Genomic DNA, 10,548 nt, shown 5'->3' with positions numbered 1-10,548 from the left:
GTTTCCTGCCCCGTGTAGGAGGTGATGCCATAACCTTTGGTGAACATCCCAGGCTCTGGATCCATTCTCTGGCTCGATGTGGAACCCCCAGCTCCATCAGAGTCCATCCTGGTTGCTCTCCAGCTGCGCTGTTCAGCACACCCCTCCCCCATGGACAGGGAACGATAAGGATACTCAACCCACTCCCAGCTAGCCGCTCTCCTGAGACAGAGTCCCCAGATTGTGGTGATTCACCACCAATACCACTTGCAGGAGTAACCTGGCACACACAATAACTTTTTCTTCTCTTACCGTTTCTGGATTTTTTTTTGCGGTGGGGGTGGGGGGGGGTTGTCTTTTTCCTCATCTCCTGCCAGGTTTATTTGTTGGCTTGTTCTTTGTGGCAAGGAGGCGCCAGTTTAACCACCTGTTTGTCTCACTTAGTATTTGCAAACGGAGATGCTCTGATCCAGCTGCTCTCTCCAGAAGGTCTCAGCAATGTGTTTAGGTCTCTAGCTTACTCTTTAGCTTACTCCTGAGATGCTGGGCCACAACACAGACCCTGAGCCCTGCTCTCCTGCAGTCTCAGTAAACCACGTCCAGTGTCTTAATCAAAGCTGCCTCCTCCTGTGTAAAAGCATGCTTTTAAAGCACAATTTCCATACTTCAAATCCAAGAATTTATACCGAACCGCATACCCTCTAACCTTCTTATGACAGTTCACACACTCTGGCTTGGACAGAGGGAAACTTGAGCACACATGAAGGAACCTGCCTGCCTTTTCAAGTTCTCCTGACATATCTGAAAAGCAGCATCAGTTACAGCATGCTTTCTATTCACTGCTAAAGGAATGAATCAGAACTATCTGCAAATTTCTTACCTGATCATGTGCCAAAAATAAATGCAATTCTGGCACAAAGTACTTTAAAAGTGAAGAAAGCAAAGTTGTGTGGCATACAGAAGACATCTTTACATTTTAAATCTTGAAGTGTAAAAATCTATTCTTTTCCTTTTTGGCTGCACAGTGAAGCATGTGGGATCTTAGTTCCCCAGCCAGGGATCAAACCCACGCCCCCTGTGGTGGAAGCATGGAATCTTAACAACTGGACTGCCAGAGAAGTCCCTTGAAACATAAAATCCTCTAAAAATTTTTATAGGCACCATAAACCAATGCTCCTCAGCAATTTGCAAGAATCAGATTCACGTGGTGCTGTGGCCAATATTTATTTAGAGCCAACTTCTGTATGTCGCCACCCTGCAACCATCTCACCCGCCAGAGTCCAGAATCCCACTCAGGTGCTTCAATACCTGCAAGACACCTATGGCATTCATTCAGCAGCGCATATGAGGGTCACTGTCTGCATGACGCTGTGCTGGGGACAGTGATGTGGAGAGAGCAATAAGTAACACACCACCTGCCCACCAGAAGTTACTGAGGTGAGTGGAAGAATGCTGACAAAGCAAGATAGACGTGCTTCAAAGTAGTGACACACGGCATGCTACAGTGATAAATTCTGAATTTCTAGAGTACCATGATCTGAAGGTGGTGATCAACATGGCGCCCAGCCTGTGATGAGCTTCCCCATGTAACAGCCTCTGATCAGAGTTCCCATAACAGGGGAACAGAGTCTAAAGGTCAGACCCAAACAAGACAGTTGGCTGCCAGCTGAGGCTCCTGCAACTGACTAGAGATCACCCCCACCCTCTTTGCTGCCCTTTGAACATGCCCTTGAACTTCCTTCAAGTTAGGCAGACCAAAATGGAGGAAGTCTTGTTCAGGCTTCAGCAGCAGGAGAGCAGACCTCTAACCTGCCTGGATTCTGCCTCTGTGACAGAGCACAGTAAGCGCAGATCTTAGCAGCCATTGCTGCGCATCATTATTCTGCACCTGTTACCAGGCAATGGGCCCTGCTCAGCTATTGGTCAGTGCCTCTTAGCCAGGATGGAGACCCTGGAGGGTGACAGCTGTGCCTTGGGATCTTGCTCTTTCTTGTCGGGACAGACAGTAACATTCGTTTAGTGGAGATTTACAGGAATATCATTACCTGACCATCACTGGGCCTCAGGAACAAAGGATCTGAAACCAAGAAATCTTCAACAGCTAACCATGCCCCTCCTTCCCCTTTTGCTTTATAAAGGGCTCTGCTAAGTTTTCAGTAACTTTGGGGTTCTTTGGGCATAAGCCACCCATCTCCCTGCATGAACCTATAATAAACCTTTCTCTGTTCCAAACTCCAATGTTTTAGTATTGTTTGATCTCACTGAGCATTGCATACACGGACTTGGGGTTTTGGTAACACCTGGATTCTGTGTCTGCTGGTATGTGTAGCAAGTCAGGCAGCACTTTAGATTAGGAAGGGAGTAGGTCTTGAATTTTTGAGTCCCTGAGGATCTGGTCAACCAATCCCCACCTCCCTACCCCCCCGCTCCAGAATCTAACAAAATCCCATGATTCACAATGTGAAAAGAACAGCACTGTAAAAAGGTTAAAGTTAACCAGAGCTACATTTTTGCGCACAAACTGATGATATCACTTTGCAGCCAGGATCACACGTGACAGCCCTGGAACTGTCTCACCCATGGAGTGGACACACTGCCCAAGACCCTCTCCTGCCTGGGATTCCAGACTGCTCTAACAAGGAATTTCCCACAACTGTTAAGTCTGGTTGTAGGTCAGCCCAATCTAGTGATGAGTATGTTGTTACTTCTATTGTTTCTATTTATATTTTTAACCACTGTACATTGAAATTAAGTTTAAAAATCTATAAAAAAATCGAAATTATTTATGTGTGTAACGAGTGGTTTGTTTTGCTAACAAACCCTTCAAACCTAGGTTCGAAATTAATCCTTCACAAGTAGAATTACTGGCAAAAAAGGCCCATGTATGAATTCCATGGACTATATATACAGTCCATGGGGTCGCAGAGTCAAACACAACTGAGCGACTCTCACTTTCACGAGTTCCTCACTCATAACTTTTGAGAACCTCTTCATCTTCCTACTAGTTCTCTGAGGCCATTGGCTCCATCAAATCCTTGATAGGGACTATCCCCAATTTGCTTATATTCTTTAGGTTCCTTTAGGTGTTGTTTTTAGTCACTAAGTCACGTCCAACACTTTTGATACCCCATGGTCTAACCTACCAGGCAAGGATTCTGGAGTGGGCAGCCATTCCCTTCTCCAAGGGATCTTCCCAACCCAGGGATCAAACCCACATCTCCTGCATTGGCAGGCAGACTCTTTACCACGGGGTGACCAAGGAAGCTGAGGTCTGCATGTAAAACGGCTTAGGAAGAAGTTCATCCATTGTCTCTTGTGCCTTCAGTCTTTTCAGTTTTCACCTTTCAAACACTGGACACTGGTCATTTAACTCAAGACCCCAAAGCCATACAGATGGCCAGAAGTCAGGATACACACTGCACACCGCGAGCAGTTCCTGTCACCTCCCTGCGCCTCCTCATGTGGGAGTAACAGCAGTGTAGATTCTCTTCTATGCAGAGCTGAATATGGAGCAGATTCTTGGGAAATCTTTACCATAATTAACAAAGGCCCTGCTTCCTGGCAGGACAGGTCCTCCTTGAAATACCTGCTCAGCCCAGTCTCAAGTGCCCAGGTCGGGTAAGAAAGTGTCCTGTCTCTAGAAAAAAAAGTCTCACGCAATCCGGGCTGCCCACCTGAAGTGCTGCCTGTTCCGTGCCCAGGCTCATGGTCCCAGGGAAAAACAAGTGAACACTGGCTGCTTCTGGGAATCTGACAGGAAAGCAACTGTAATGGGGAAGCCCCACCTAGTGTTCAGGGCTGGAACTGCTACTTGACCAGACCAACACACACCTGCCCATACACAACTCCTGGTTCCTAAACAGCAAGTAGGACCTTCCCTGGTGGTTTCAGTGGTAAAGAATCCACCTGCAATGCAGCAGAGTGGGTTCGATCACTAGGTCAGGAATATCCCCTGGAGGAGGAAATGCCAACCCACTCCAGTATTCTTGCCTGGGAAATCCCATGGACAGAGGAGCCTGGCAGGCAGAGAGTTGGACATGACTAAGCAACTAACCCACCGCCACGAAAGGGTGTTATAGCACCAAAAGATTCAGTACCCCTTTCAGGTAAACTATAATTTATTCTGACAAAGAAACACGTTTTTGTCCTGAGGTTTATGGAGATATTCTCAAAAATATTTTATAGCTAAATATCTGATAACCTGGTTAATTATATTTGGCTATTGACACAGATGTTTAAAAAGTAACACTCTGCTGTCATGGCGGGCTTGCTAAAGATCACTGGCCTTGTGGAACTGGCTGTATGTGAGAGTCTACATGAGAGGCTAAAAATACTATTCACAGATTCTTGATGTTCTTCCACAAATCCCTAAAAATGAAGCATACAGAAAGTATACAGGGCTTCCCTAGTGACTCAGTGGTGAAGAGTCACCTGCCAATGTAGTGGACATGGGTTCAATTCCTCGTCTTGGAGGATCCCACATGATGTGGGACAACTTAGCCCATCACCATAATCACTGAGCCTGTGCTCTAGAGCCCGGGAGCCCCTACTACTTAAACCCAAGAGCCCTACAGCCTGTGCTCTGCACTAAGAGAAGCCACTGCACTAGCCCCTGCTCTCTGCAATGAGAGAAAAGCCCGTGCAAAAATGAGGACATGGCACAGCCAAAAAAATTAAATTATCATTTTTTTAAATTTAGAAAAGCATACAGAACAGATTACATATGAAAAGCTGAGTATGGTCAAAGCTGAACCAGATGTTAAGACACTAGAAGAGCAACTTCAGGGAGGCCAAAGAGGTGATTCTTCAGGCTGAAAATAAACTAAGTCTGGGGAGAAAAATGGTTCGGTGGAAATCACGGGAGTCTTTAGTGGAAGAGCCTCCTATCAACCAATGGAAATGGTCAACATAAATATCGTTAAATGACTTGTGTTGATGGGAAACTGATGTAAATAAATACTGTTATATCAGGAAAATAGAAACACATACCCAATTTAAAGCTCAACATTCAGAAAACTAAGATCATGGCATCTGGTCCCATCACTTCATGGGAAATAGATGGGGAAACAGTGGAAATAGTGTCAGACTTTATTTTGGGGGGCTCCAAAATCACTGCAGATGGTGACTGCAGCCATGAAATTAAAAGACGCTTACTCCTTGGAAGGAAAGTTATGACCAACCTAGATAGCATATTGAAAAGCAGAGACATTGCTTTGCCAACAAAGGTCCATCTAGTCAAGGCTATGGTTTTTCCTGTGGTCATGTATGGATGTAAGAGTTGGACTGTGAAGAAAGCTGAGCGCTGAAGAATTGATGCTTTTGAACTGTGGTGTTGGAGAAGACTTTTGAGAGTCCCTTGGACTGCAGGGAGATCCAACCAGTCCATCCTAAAGGAGATCAGTTCTGGGTATTCATTGGAAGGAATGATGCTTAAGCTGAAACTCTAATACTTCGGCCACTTCATGCGAAGAGTTGACTCATTGGAAAAGACCCTGATGCTGGGAGGGATTGGGGGCAGGGGGAGAAGGGGATGACAGGATGAGATGCCTGGATGGCATCACCGACTTGATGGACATGAGTTTGAGCGAACTTGAGGAGTTGGTGATGGACAGGGAGGCCTGGCGTGCAATTCATGGGGTCACAAAGAGTCGGACACGACTGAGCGACTAAACTAAAATGAACCCAATTTAAAGAGAAAAATGCAAAAAAGCCTGTAAATGTTTTTAAAGAAAGTTATTAAAACCCAAAAAGACCTACAAAAACAAACGTGAAACGATTAATAAAATGGAAATAAAAACATACATATCAATAATAACCCAAAATATAAAGGAATTAAATGCTCCAACCAAAAGAAACAGACTGAATGGATACAGAATCAAGACCTGTGTATATGCTGTCTGCAGGACACCCACTTCAGACTTAGGGACACATAAAGACTGAAAGTGAGTAGACGGAAAAAGATATTCCATGCAAATGGAAATCAAGAAATAGAGTCTCTATCACATAAAACAGGATTTAAAATAAAGACTGCTACAAGGGACAAAGAAGGACACTACATAATGATCAAGGGATCAGTCTAAGACAATGATTAATGACTGCATATACAGATCCAACCAACACAGTCGCACAACATATAAGGCAAATGCTAACAGCAATGACAGAAGAAATAAACAGTAACATAGAAATAGTGGGAAACTTTCACACCCTACTTACATCAATGGACAGATCATCCAGAGAGAAAATCAGTTAAGGAAACACAGGCTTTAAATGACACATTAGGTGAGATGGACTTAATTAAAAATTCCACCCCAAAGCAGCAGAATACACATTCTTTTCAAGTGCACTCAGAACACCCTCCACGACTGACCACATGCTGCGTCACAAAGCAAGCCTCAATAAATTCAAGAAAATTGAATATCAAGCATATTTTCTGACCACAATGCCACGAGGCTAGAACTCAACTACCAGGAAAAACCTACAAACAACACAAGTGGAGACCAAACAATATGCTACTAAACAACCAATGGATCACTGAAGAAATCTAACAGGAAGTCAAAAATACCTAGAGACAAGTGAGAACAAAACCACAACAATCCAAAATCTGTGGGATGCAACAAAAGCATTTCTAACAGATAAGTATACAGCAACACAAGCTTACCTCAGCAAACAAGAAAAACCTCAAATAAACAACCTAAACTTACACCTAAAGCAATAAGAGAAAATGCAAAAAACAAAACAAACAGACAAAAAAACAGAACAAACTTAATAGAAGAAATCATACAGATCAGAGCATAAATAAGTGAAATACAAATTTTTAAAAATAGAAAAGATCAACAAAACTAAAAGCTGGTTCTTTGAAAAGATAAACAAGATTGACGAACCTTTAGCTTGACTCATAAAGAAAATGAGGTAAGGGGCCCCAATCAATAAAATCAAAAGTGAAAAAGGAGAAAACTACAACTGACACCAGAGAAATACAAAGAATCAGTGAGACTATTACATACAACTATATGCCAAAAAAATGGACAACCTGGAAGAAATGGACAAATTCTTAGGAAAACACAACCTTCCAAAACAGAACCAGAAAGAAACAGAAAATATAGACAGATCAAGCATAAGTAATCAAGTTGAATCTGTGATTTAAAAACTTCCAATAAACCAAAGTCCAGGACCAAATGGCTTCACAGGTGGAGTCTATCTAACATTTACAGAAGAAATAATACTTATCCTTCTGAAACTCTTTCCAAAAACTGGAAAGGAACACTCCAAAACTCTTATGAGGCCAGCAACACCCTGATCCCAAAACCAGAGATATCACAAAAAATAGAAAAATAAAGGCCGATTATCACTGATGACCAAAGAAGCAAAAATCCTCAGCAAAATAGTGGTAAACCGAATCCAACAGTACAGTAAAAGGATCATACACCATGCATGATCAAGTGGGATTCATCCTAGGGACACAAGGATTTTCTAATATCCACAAATCAGTCAATATGATGCACCATACTAAAAGACTCAAGGAAAAAACATGATTTTCACACTAGATGCAGAAAAGCGTTTGATAAAATCTAACATTTCTGATAATAATTCTCCAGAAAGTGGCTATAGAGGGAACCTACCTCAACATAATAAACGCCATACATAACAAGCTCAGAGCTAACATCATACTTAACAGTGAAAAGCTGAAAGCATTGCCTCCAAGACCAGGAAGAAGACAAAGATGCCCTCTCTCACCACTTTTATTCAACAGTTTTGGAAGTTCTTGTCACAGCAGTCAGAGAAAAAAAAAAAAAAAGAAATAATAAGGGCTTCCCAGGTGGCTCAGATGGTAAAGCATCTGCCTGTAATGCAGGAGACCTGGGTTTGATCCCTGGGTCAGGAAGATGCCCTAGGAAAGGAAATTGCAATCCACTCCAGTATTTTTGCCTGGAAAATTCCATGGATGGAGGAGCCTGGTGGACTCTACAGTACATGAGGTTGCAAAGAGTAGGACACGACTGAGCAACTTCACTTCTACTTCCAAACTGGAAAAGAAGTAAAACTGTCACTGTTTGTAGATGTGATACTATAAGCAGAAAATTCTAAAGGCACTACCATAAAACTACTAGGGCTCATCAATGAATTTGGTAAATTTGAAGGATACAAAACTAACATACAAAAATCTCTTGCATCTCTATACACTATCAGTGAAATATCAGAGAGAAATTAAGGAAACAATCCCATTTACCACTGCATCCCCCCCCCCCAAAAAAAAAAATACATTGAAATAAACCTACCTAAGGAGGCAGAATGCCCATACTCCAAGGACTGAAAGATGCTGATGAAAGAAACTAAAAACCACAAACACAAATGAAAAGATATGCCACATTCTTAGACTGGAAGAATCAATAATGTCAAAATGACTATACTACCCAAGGCAGTCTGTTGATTCAATGCAATCCCTAACAAAAATACCAATGGCATTTTTCACAGAACTTGAACAAGTAGCCAAAACAATCTTGAGAAAGAAGAATGGAGCTAGAGGATACTCCCTGGCTTCAGACTATACTAAAAGCTACAGTTATTAAAACAGTATGGTACTGACACAACAGCAGACATAAAGTTCAATGGGTCAATTAATTTATGACACAGGAGGCAAAAACATACAAGAGAAGAAAAGAGTCTCTTCAGTAAGTGGTCCCGGGAAAACTGGACAGCTACATGTAAAAGAATAAAACTATAATATTCTTTAACACTATATATAAAATAAACTCAAAATGGATTAAAGATCAGATACTATGAAATTCCTAGAGGAAAACATAAGCAGAACACTCTTGGACAAAAATTGCAGCAACATTTTTTTGGAATTACTTCTAGAGTCTAACAGAAGCAAAGCAAAAACAAACAAAAAGACCTAATTGAACTAAAAAGCTTTTGCACAGGAAAGGAAACCACAAGCAAAACAAAGACAACATACAAACTAGGAGAAAATATTTGTAAAAGAGGCAACCAACAAGGATTAATCCCCAAAATATACAAACAGCTGGTATAGCTCAAAAAAAAAAAATCAATCAAATAATGAGCAGATGTTCTAAATAGACATTTCTCCAAGGAAAACATACAGATGGCCAACAGGCATATAAAAAGACTGTCACATCACTAATTATTACAGAAATGCAAATGAAAACTATCATGAGGTATCACCTCACACAAGTCAAAATGGCTATTACCAAAAAGTCTAAGTTATCAACAATAAAGGCTGGAGAAGGTGTGGAGAAAAAGGAACCCTTCCACACTCTTGACAGAAATGTAAATTGGTTCAGCCACTATGGAGAAAAGTATTGTCACTCCTTCAAAAACCAAAAATAGGACTACCATATGATTCAGCAAACTTACTTCTCCGGCATATTATCCAGAAAAGATGAAAATTCTTAACTTGGAAAGATACAAACACCCTAATGTTCATAGCAGCACTATTTACAACAGCCAAGGTGTGGAAGCAACCTAAATGTCCATCCACAGAGGAATGGATAAAGATGTGGTACATTTATACAACGGAAAATTACTCAGTCCTTCACTGGAAGGACTGATGCTGATGCTGTAGCTCCAATCCTTTGGCCACCTGATACAAAGAGTTGACTCATTGGAAAAAACCTTGATGCTGGGTAAGACTAAAGGCAGAAGAAGGGGACGACAGTGGATGTGATGGTTGGATGGCATCACTAACTCAACAGACATGAGTTTGAGCAAGCTCCAGGAGATGCTGAAGGACAGGGAAGCCTGGCGTGCTGCAGTCCATGGGGCTGCAGAGTCAAACAATGGAGCAACTGAACAACAAATAGTTACTCAGCCATAGAAAAGAATGAAATAATGTCATTTGAAGCAACATGGATGAACCTAGAGATGATCACACTAAGTGAAGCAAGTCAGACAGAGTAAGACAAATACCATATATCACTTGTATGTGGAATCATAAAAATTATACAAATGAACTTATTTACAAAACAGAAACAGACTTGCAGACACAGAAAAGAAATTTATGGTTACCAGAGCAGAAAGGCTGGGATAGATAAACTAGGAATTGGGGATTAACATACACACAGTACTTTAAAGAAAACAGATGACCAACAAGGTCCTACTGTATAGCACAGGAATGACAGTCAGTAATTGTAATAACCTATAATGGAAAAGAATCTGAAAAAATGCACACACACACACACACATATACACACACATACACAACTATAAGAAAGTGGCAACTCCCTATAGTATCCTTGTCTGGAAAATTCCATGAACAGAGAAGCCTGGTGGGCTACAGTCTGGGGGTCGCGAAGAGACAGAATCAACTTAGTGACTCAACAGCATACATAACTGAATCACTCTGCTGTACACTTGAAACACTGTATATTGACTATACTTGAATTTTAAGAAGTTAACTAAAAATGTTTTTGCAACAAAGAGTTTTTGGATTAATAAATGTTTTTCTTTCCAAGAAAGGGTCTACAACAGATCGTATAAAGACTCAAAGGCATTTATCACACTGACACATTTTTAAACATTTCCACTGTGTTAATGAACCAGCCAATTATG

General features: G+C 41.5%; 1 pseudogene; it reads left to right on the top strand.

Annotated features, from left to right (window-relative positions):
• Nucleotides 1-4,237: 4,237 nt before the first annotated feature.
• LOC138423382 (NADH dehydrogenase [ubiquinone] 1 alpha subcomplex subunit 5-like) lies at nt 4,238-4,891 on the top strand (annotated as a pseudogene).
• Nucleotides 4,892-10,548: the final 5,657 nt, after the last annotated feature.

This window comes from Ovis canadensis, chromosome 18 (assembly GCF_042477335.2).
Source record: "Ovis canadensis isolate MfBH-ARS-UI-01 breed Bighorn chromosome 18, ARS-UI_OviCan_v2, whole genome shotgun sequence".
NCBI lineage: Eukaryota > Metazoa > Chordata > Mammalia > Artiodactyla > Bovidae > Ovis > Ovis canadensis.
This window is presented reverse-complemented; position numbering and strand designations above follow the sequence as displayed.